Source organism: Bactrocera neohumeralis, chromosome 6, assembly GCF_024586455.1.
Source record: "Bactrocera neohumeralis isolate Rockhampton chromosome 6, APGP_CSIRO_Bneo_wtdbg2-racon-allhic-juicebox.fasta_v2, whole genome shotgun sequence".
NCBI classification, from domain to species: domain Eukaryota; kingdom Metazoa; phylum Arthropoda; class Insecta; order Diptera; family Tephritidae; genus Bactrocera; species Bactrocera neohumeralis.
The window spans coordinates 50,124,094-50,134,294 of NC_065923.1; the positions used below are offsets into that span (position 1 = coordinate 50,124,094).

The window sequence follows — 10,201 nt, forward strand, 5'->3', positions numbered from 1 at the left end:
ACGAAAAGACTTTTTCGACTACCCAATATATGTCTTATACACACACACATACATATGTATTCCTAAAACCATGATTTTCTTTCTTCCGGTTTATTTTTCTAACGGGTGATTCGATCTATTATGGATCAGTTTCGCGACGCGTTTACTCTAAAAGATAACCTGTATTCGTCCTCTTGATGGAAGATTTTGCATAAGGGTCTTGGGTTGTGGACTTAAAAACTGCAACTCGTGTAAGAGTTGAAGTCGAAGTAGATGGTCATTTGGTGAATGACCCCAAAACAAGATGGCCACCGATTCCGATTTTCACAAGAAAATTGTGTTCGGCGATGAAGTTCACTCTTGGTTGAATATACAAAACTAATTTGTCACATTGGGAGTGATGATAATCCACGAGCCATTGTTGAGAAGCCATTACATTGAGAGAGGAATCACTGGTCCATATTTTTTCAAAAATGAACCCGGTCACAATTCCATAGTCAATGTGGAGCGCTGTAGAATCATGATTAATCACTTTTTCGTGCCGGAATTGAAGGAAACAGCGAAACAATCAATTTGTTGAAAGAAGCTTTTAGTGAGTGCATACCCTTGCGCCGTGGGCTGGTGGCGTGTTCTCCCAGATCGTGCGATTTAATACCGCTGGACTATTTTGTGTGGGATAATGTGAAGTTGCTTGTCGACGCAGATAAGCCCGTGACATTTGTAAATGGGAAGTTTTTGTGGTTGTAGTTTCATTATGCCCTTTTTCACAGAGTACCATAAGAAAATCAGACGACACGTAAAGTGGGTCTGGCAAATTTTTTGGGAAGTCTTTTTATCATGAACTCAAGTCCTTGAATGAAAAAAGATGAACACATCATTGTTGTTGACGACAAAGCTGTTAGAAAAGCTAGGGCATGGCGCTCCAAAAATGAAAATGGAGTGTTTTATGCCAGTCCGGGTCAAATTTGATCACTTGACCATTTACAAACAACGGGACATATGATGAGTATTTTTTCAAAGTGGATGGCGAAACATGTTGGGCACTGGTTTTAGCAAACATAAAAAAAAAATCATACGAAAATCCATTATTATTAGCATCATGAATGAAACGCATAACGGTTTTTATAGTTCTCAATTAGTTTTATTCTGATTTGTTATTGCTGATTTTGTGAGTTTCTCTTTTAATGCAAATTACATAACATAACTCGCTTATATATAGATACAAGTCATAGTGAAAAATAAATAAAAATTATGTAATATACAATAAGTATATACCATGCTTATATAATACGAGTACAAATATTTTATTCATTTCCATATTAAAGCTTAAATTCGAAATTTATTTTATGCATGGGAATATAATTTTAAAGTTTTCTGAAAGTTAGTGCATTTCTGACTGCTGGTTGGCCGACATCTAATTGAACAGTTTGTTGGAATTTAAAAAACTTCTAATTGAACAGTTTGTTGGAAAAAAATCAAGTATGGTTATATCTGCCTTGAAATATATTTAATTTACCTGATCTCTTGCAAATAATACACATTCCAAAATTAATGTTTTAAAAATATGTTTTTCTTTCCAACCGATTACACAATCGTTTGTTTTTTATAATTTAAAAAAATAGTAATATTAAAATTTGATACCGTAATATTAGTGCTGAACATCAAATGTTATACATGTACTTTTTGGTCTCGTGAAGTTTATATCTCGTTTTTTAATGAATAATAGTAGGAAGATCTGTGAAATTATTTCTTACTACTCAAAACACAATTCAATTCCTGTACAAATTTGTGGGAAATTGCGCGAATTTAACACAAAAAAAAAAAACTAAAAAAAACCAAATAAAGAATAACTTGGTTCGGGTGTAGCCGAATATTTCATAATATCTCACAATTTTCAAAGCTCTGAGCCGAGGAAATCGGAAGTCGTTGTAAGAAAGGTATGAGGTCTAGTTCAAGATCTAGACCGATTCGATTCATATTTAATACTGAGCCACATTATTTTTCAACAAATCTACTTAATTTTGTGAAAATGTGACACACGAATTTTCGGAGTGAGTGGTAATGGGTGAACCAAGTAAAGCCACTTTTTGAATAGCTTGTTTTGACAGATCAAGTCTGATTCGTGTCAAGCTGACATGTTATTTTTAATGGCAATTAGAGAACTTTCCTCACTTGCGTGAACTTCTACATATTATCCATCGTTGATAAGGAAGCAAAACAAATGGGTTTTGGCAGTGAACGAGTCAAGACGAAATATCTCCTGTCATCAAACAAACAGTCGTCGCACTCGCGACTTGGCTCTCACGTCATTGCTGACAGTCATAACTTTGAAGTTGTAGATAATTTCGTCAACCTTAGAACCAGCAATTAACAGCAACAACAATGTCAGTCTCGAAATCCGACCCAGAATAACGCTTGCCAATAGGTGCTACTTTGGACTGAGTAGATAATTGAGAAGTAAAGTCCTCTCGAACTAAAAACAAACCCTATAAGTCACTCACCGTCCTGCTATATGGTGCAGAAGCGTGGACGATGACAATATCTGACAAGTCGACGTTACGAGTTTTGGAGAGAAATATCGCATACGATGGAACGATGAGCTGTATGAGATATACGGCGACATTGACATAGTCAATTTAAGTCGTCCAAATGGACGAAAACACTACAGCTCTGAAAGTATTCGCAGCAGTACCCGGAAGAGAAAGACCTCCACTCCGTTGAAAATACGAGGTGGAGAAGGGCCTGGCTTCGCTTGAAATCTCCAATTGGCGCCATGTTGCGAAAATAAGAAACCACTGGCACGCTGTTGTTAACTCGACTATAATCGCGTAAGCCAGTAAAGTAGAAGAAGAATATGAGAGTGTACACGAAGAGCGTGGAAAGTGGAATCGGCGTCGTATAAAATCTTTTGGAATCTTAAATTCAAAGCATACAAAATACAGCTTGTGCAAAAACTGAAGCCGCTCGACTTTCCCAAGTGACATCGCATGGCTCTATAGACTCTTAAAAAGTTCCAAGAAGATCCGATGTTTTCAAGCAAAATTTTGTTCAACGATCAGACCCATTTCTGACTCAATTGGTATATAAACCAAAATCCAAAGTCTATGCGAACAATCCCGCTTCGATTCAGGCCTTGGAGCAGAACATCACACATGTCATTCGCTAGTTACCAGTCGGAATGTTCGAACGATCTTTAGATATCATTCGTGTAGACCTACTCTTGTGATGACTATAATACTCTCCTCAATGTATGGGATACCTTCTTCAATATTGTGAAGGGCAATGAAATTAATGTAATTACTATTAAAAAAAATATATTTTTTTATTTATTAAAAAGTCTTACCAGCACAAAGGCAGTTAAATGCTTTATTTAAGTCGTGAGCAATGCACACTTACGGCAAATTTTGATATTTTTTTATTAAAAGCGGGTGCTTAATTGAGGTCATGTGAGTAGGTTTAGTTGGAGGATGGAGTCATGTGTAGAAGTTCACTCAAGTGAGGAAATTCACTTGATAGTGGCCAAAAACTATTCTTTTACATATGACTCAAGCAGCTCACGACTTCCGGTCTTAGATCAAGTCTGCTCTCGTAGCAAAAACATCTATTTGAAGGCGAGCTAAAGTGGGAAGGTGAATCATCCCTTCCCGGGATTGTGCGCTGGATTTGGGGGAAAAAAAAACAGTTTATAAAAAACCGTTTTTGCCCACATCTGACTGTTTTGATCTTTGAAAATTGCGAGAGTAAAAAATATTCACTTACACCTGATTTTCCCGTATCTATCTATCTATATTTTATCGATGTCATATTGCTAAGCCCTTTAAATGCAAGCTGCATTTTCAATCATAGAGATTTTCAAATTAAATGCAATTGAATTGATGATTAATGAATTTGTTTGCATATGAGTGCATATGGGCAAGGATATGTACATCCTACATAAGTATATTGTATATTGTATATTATACTTAAGTAAGTATTTAGTGTATCATAACATGAAATGGAGTATTATATGTATATACATATCGTTACCTAAAATGCAAAATAACGTAACATCAATTTTCATAAGTTGACTGGTGAAGTAAAAATGATCTAATAGAAACGACTCATATTGGAAACAAAATTTGTGTTTTGGTTATAAAATGGTTATATATTGATTATATCTGACAGCGGAAGCTGAAAATTTAATGCTACATATATGTAATATGATGTAGTGAATCGTAAGCAATAAAAAAACTCAAATTCGAATTTTTGATAATACGTTGTTTTGCATTTCAGCTGACCATATGTAATTTGAAATCGGTGTCTGCGCTCATTTCCTCTGAAACCCCAGTTTATCTGTCGAATTTACGCATATTGAAACAATGTTTTGAGCCTTTGCAGTCGGTAAGCCATCATCGCTTTAAAAATTTTGAAATCAGTAAGCACTTGTGGCATATCCAAATAGACTTAAGTAGATATATGTTGCATATGAGTATATACATAACCCGGTGTCCTGCAGTAAGCCGAACATAAGTAGGTTTGCGTCGCTTTTATTTATGCAAATTGTTGAAATGCATGATTTCCTTCCATAAAATTTATGCGATATGATCAACTAGTTGATCGTGACTTTTAAAATAGGAAAAGAAAGTGATAAATTAAATGAATTGATGGTATTCAAAATGGCGTTGATATTAGTTTTGGTCATATCTAACCTATTTTCAAGCTGCAATAACAAAAATTTCGAAATTCAGACATCGTCTCTGTTAACTTCACAAATTTCATTGATCGCTTGAGTGGTATCCTTCCATTTTTATAAAAAAAAAATTCAAAATATAGCGAATTTCTGCATTATTTTCACTCATTTTTGAAAACCTGTAACTTTTTTTCAACTTCCCCGAATTTTATTTAAATGAAGCTTAAAATCTCACCTTTCCAACACTATATGGTATGGCACAATGTGGATTGGTAGCACTGGAGATATACGACTGCAACGACAACTCTTGACAAAATACGAACAGACTTTTTCAACTACTCAAGATATCGAACTCAAGTCCTGTGTGGAAAACTTTTTCATTTGACAAGGTGCAAAGCAGCGCTACAAGCTTCGAACAAATTGTCCAACTATTGCAAATAGCAGCAATTTAACTGATCGATTGAAGTCTAGATAAATATCATTTATACCCTTGTTTGCTAAAAGATATGAGACTATGAATATTATGTATATAGCTACAGTGCATCTGAAGTTAACGTGTTTTATTATTTTTATTTGAAATGGGCCGTTCAAATGATTTTCATTCATTGCATATTCTTCTCTTCAAGCTCGTTATTTACTAAATTATTATAAAGCAAGTCATAAAATATTTAATATATTTGAATAAAACGGCTTTAGTTATAACGTTCGCATAATTCCAAATTAATCGTGGCTGCAATATAAAATCCCTTACCAACAAGTCTAGTACAAAACCGAATTTATTCGCCACTGCAATCATTCACAACTGCTACTGGGAGAGTATTGATTCATTTTGTTCCGGTACATAAGCCTACAAACATATTTGATTATATACACTTAACGCCGTGGTAGGTTGGGAGCCATATTTGAATATGCGCACTAAATACAAATATATAAGTATGTAAGAATGTACATATGTGCATTAGGGTGGTAGTTATTTCCAAGTTGATTTCGTTTTTTTGCAGTTGCCACTAAAATTTCAAGTTTTGCTCTAAAAAATATGCATTTATTTTCAAGTTAAACTGTGTCTAAATCATTTTTCTTTTGCCATACATTTTATATAGAATTTTTTGTTCTGCTGCTGCAATTTTTTTTTATTTTCAAAGCATACTATATATAACTTCAACTTCAAAATAATCATATTATTAATTCTTCGTTAAGGTATTCATATTTATTTTTCATAAAAACATTACTTTAAAAGTTATGCATTAAATATACTCTATTCATATGGTACACCATGTCGTATGAGCAACATAGAATAACACAGAGGTATGTATGTATAACTTTGACTGCGTTTAAGTTTAAAAAAAATGTATTAATGTAAAAATCATTTAGACCTTTTTTGTAGAGCGAAACAAATTGTAATAGAACATTATTTTTTCAAATTTTTAGGATTATGCTATAATGCAAAAACTCAAAAAAAAAATCCTGTGTTATAGTTATATATAGGAAAAGATAAATGATTTAGACAAGGTTTAAATTGAAAATAAAAATATATTTTTTAGGGCAAAAACTGCAAAAAAAAAAATAAATAAAAGACACCTTAATGAACATACATATACTCATAGAATATTATTTACATAATTTTAATAAATCCGTTCTGATAAACTGATTTCATTTCACACACTACCGCAATTTAAATAACAAAACGGAATGATTAGTGCAATTTGAAATGTTTACAAATACAATTAAACACAAATTTTATTTAAGAAAATATATATACACAAGCAGCAGGTAGTTTGCATAAAAATATCGGTACACGGCTTTTACTGTAATTAAATGTAATACACGTAGGTATGCGTATGTAAGTATGTGCGAACTTTCAATGAATGACTGCATTTAGATTCGTTTTAGTTAATTAGAGAGCAGAAACTTGAAATAAATTATTGTGGTTAAAGTATATTTTTCAACATTCATCGGAGTACGCCACTAGGATTGGACATACTCATACATATAGTAAACAATGCTTACTAAATATTTAGTGTATATTAAATGTAGTCATGTACAAATTAGGATTTGGCTAATTTAAAAAAAATGTTGGTAAAAACTTTACTTTAATCAAATTAGGTTAATAGAGTACATATATAAGGAAAGAACTGCTATTTATTCCTCCATAAAAATGACAACATTGTAATGGACGCATATTTTGGAATATGCTTCTTCACCCAAGTAAAATCTAACTAAACAAGCAAGGAAGTGCTAAGTTCAGGTGTAGCCAAACATTTTACACTCTCGCAATTCGCAGGAATCAAAGACGGGGAGATACTACCAGGTGTTGGCAAATGTTTGTTTTAAAATTTTTTTCGTGCGTTGACGAAATTGTGATGGAATTTTAATCTTATTGGCTATTATTAACTCATATCATAGGAAAAATACTCACTTAGTTTTGTAACTACATTTTGCTTCTTGTCCTGGGTTTTTGTATTAAAAGTAATATAAATAACTCAAATGATGGATGTGTTATATACATTTTGATAAAAAAAAGTATATTTTGCTAAGTTGGTATGACTCTCCTTAATAAATATGCCAAATATGAGTGCGATCTGTCAACCAGTTTATTTACAGCAGCTCGGCAAAATAAATATTGATGAACATTTAAATATTTTTCGTTTTATTTAAAATTCCCAGATCCCTTTTTGTCACAATGTAAACTCAACCAAAACTGTAATATAATGGACATACAGGAAAAAGGAACCAATTGATCGGAAGTCATTGTATTGGAGATCCGCATATCCGCATTAAGAGAAAATTCTAGATCAGTTTCATTCATATTTAACACTAAACCACATTATACTTGTAGTTAAAAAATTCCCTTCAGTTCAATAATATACTATATCCAACATTTTGACGCCGGTTTATAGTAAGGTGGAAAATAATAATGGATGGAATTCATTATATTGCATAAATTGGGACTGGAGGAAGATCTGATTGTTAAGTATACTCGACAACATATTTATTGGCAAATTTTTTTAAAGATAACTCGTAGAGTGAGCGATATATTTGGCATAAAGCTTTCTAGAAAAACGAAAATTATTGTTTGTAGTACAAATAAAGTTGGCGTAGCTTTAATACGATTTCATAAATTTTTGCACTGCGACTACCACTGTTCAAATTTTCCATCGCTTCTTTTGATACTTCTAAATGCTATCTTAGATGTAAAATTTTATGTTTCTGACGTCCTAATATGAGGAGTGAGCACAGTTATAACGGGTGATACAAATATAGCTTTTTTCAATAACCTTTTTATCTTTGTTCAATATTGTTTGGCATTTCATCGTGAAAAGCGCGCGATTCGCTCAACTTATGGTCAGTATAATCCGTCTACTGAGCGTACTCTTCGCAACACCATCACCCATCTTGGTACCAAGCATTCACTATTGGAAAATATTCGACCAAATAGATCACGTCCAGCACGCAGTGAAGAAAATATAGCAGCCGTAGCTGCGAGTGTACACGAAGACCATGGAGGGTCCTGCAACTCGGACTGACATATGGAACGACTTAGCGCATTTTACATGGAGATCTTAAATTGAAAGCGTACTTGTCTAAGAACTGAAAACGCTCGACCTTCCCAAGCGACATCGCTTCGCTCTATGGGCTCTTGAAAAGTTCCACGAATATCCGACGTTTTCGAGCAAAATTTTATTCACCGATGAAGCCCTTTTTCTTGGGTATGTAAACAAGCAAACTTTCCGCATTTCGAAAAAGAGTAAACTGAATAAATTCAAGAGATGCATTTCATCCAGAAAAAACAAGTGTTTGGTGTGGTTTGTGGGTCGATGGAATCACCGGTTCATATTTCTTCAAAAATGATGCCGGTGAGAAGGTAACCGTCAAAGGTGACCCTTATCGCGTCATGATAACCGACTATTTGATGCCTGAAAATGAAGCTGGTGATCTCAACGACATTTGGTTTCAACAAGACGGCGACACTTCCCACACATCGCATTAATCAAAGGATTTATTGAGACTTCGTTGATCTGACAATTTCACGTTTTCTGCCGGTCTATTGGTCACCAAGATCGTGTGATATCACACGGTTAGACTTCTGTGGGATTACGTATAGTCTAAAGAGTCGATTCAGACTCTGGAGCAAAACATCACGCGTGTCATTCGAACGTTAGCAGTCGAAATGCTCGAACGAAAATTGGATGGACCATCTGGAACGTAGCCGCGGCAAACATTTGAAAGAGATAATTTGCCAAAGAATGATCTTTTGCATGATAATAAACATTCCTAAATTTAAAGTTTCCGTTAGTTCTGCTTTCTCCAGGCTGGACAAGGAAGCACAGAAAATGGGTCTGGCAGTGAATGAAGGCAAGACGAAATACATAGTTCAGCGAATTAAAAGACAGCGGCTACGCTGGCTAGGTCATGTTGTCCAAAGTACGCAGTACCCGCCGGGAGAAGCAGAGGAAGAGGAAGACCTCCACTGCGTTGAAAGGCCCAGGTGGAGACCTGGCTACGCTTGGAATATCCAATTGGCGCCACATAGTGAAAAGAAGAAACGACTGGCCCGCTGTTGTTAACTCGGCTATAATCGCGTAAGCGGTATCTATGCCAATTAAGAAGAAGAAGAAATGTAAAGTTTCTGTGTTTTTTCTAGTAGGGAGCCTCGAAAGGGATCACCATTTAATGAGGTTTCATCCAATTTGTCAAAAAACTTCCTTCTCAACAAGTGTGGTCGATATACTTTGTAAGGTTTCTGAGATATGTGCCTTAAACATATTAGGGGCGTCCAGTTTTTGAAAAATTTTAGTCCATAGATGTTCCTCACTGCGGCTATGGTCTCTTAATTTGGACGCAAGTTTCCCATGTTTAATTGTGATATCGCAAGTTTTACACAAGTTATCGTTTGCATGGAAGTACGAACAGACGGACAAACGGAGTTCAACTCATCCCATCATCTCGATCATTTGCTTACATATCAACATATTTCGATTGGTTTTAGGTGAGAGTATAAATATAGTAAAAAAACATTCACATACATACTTATGTATGTATGTACAAATCTAAGTTGCAAGACTATATAAAATACGACAAAAACTCATTTGTCAAAAAAATTAAGAAATGAAACCACATGTGTCGCTTATTCAAGTCTCGAACTAATATTGTTTATAGTGAAGAAAAAGAGTCAAAATATTTGAACCTTATTACAACCAAATTTAATTCCTATATATATACATGAGAACTACAATATCGCTAATCCGGGCATTTACTTTTCTTCTTCTTATTTTCGTTCTTCGCAGCGCACTTCTCTCGTTGACTAAAATAAAGTACGACTTTTAATACTTTGGCAATACAGTTAAGTTTACTTGATTTTCGTAGTAAATACATTATAATTTCCCCAAATATAAATAAAATCGGTCAGCCAGACAAATCTTGAAACTATGTTGGAAATCAGAACGGGGTTGCGAATCTTTTAACACAAAATTTTTGGTTGAAAAATTTAATTGCTTGGAATATATAACGAAAACTTTTTCTGGGAAAAGCTGTTAAAAATAATCGTCAGTTTCT

General features: G+C 34.2%; 1 long non-coding RNA gene across 1 annotated transcript; it reads right to left on the reverse strand.

The window, feature by feature from the left end:
• Positions 1-1,574: 1,574 nt before the first annotated feature.
• Positions 1,575-9,940, reverse strand: LOC126763469 (uncharacterized). Its single transcript, XR_007667618.1, has 2 exons — positions 9,197-9,940; positions 1,575-2,774 (listed from the first exon to the last, which is right to left on the reverse strand). It is a non-coding gene; the product is annotated as an uncharacterized LOC126763469 (long non-coding RNA).
• Positions 9,941-10,201: the final 261 nt, after the last annotated feature.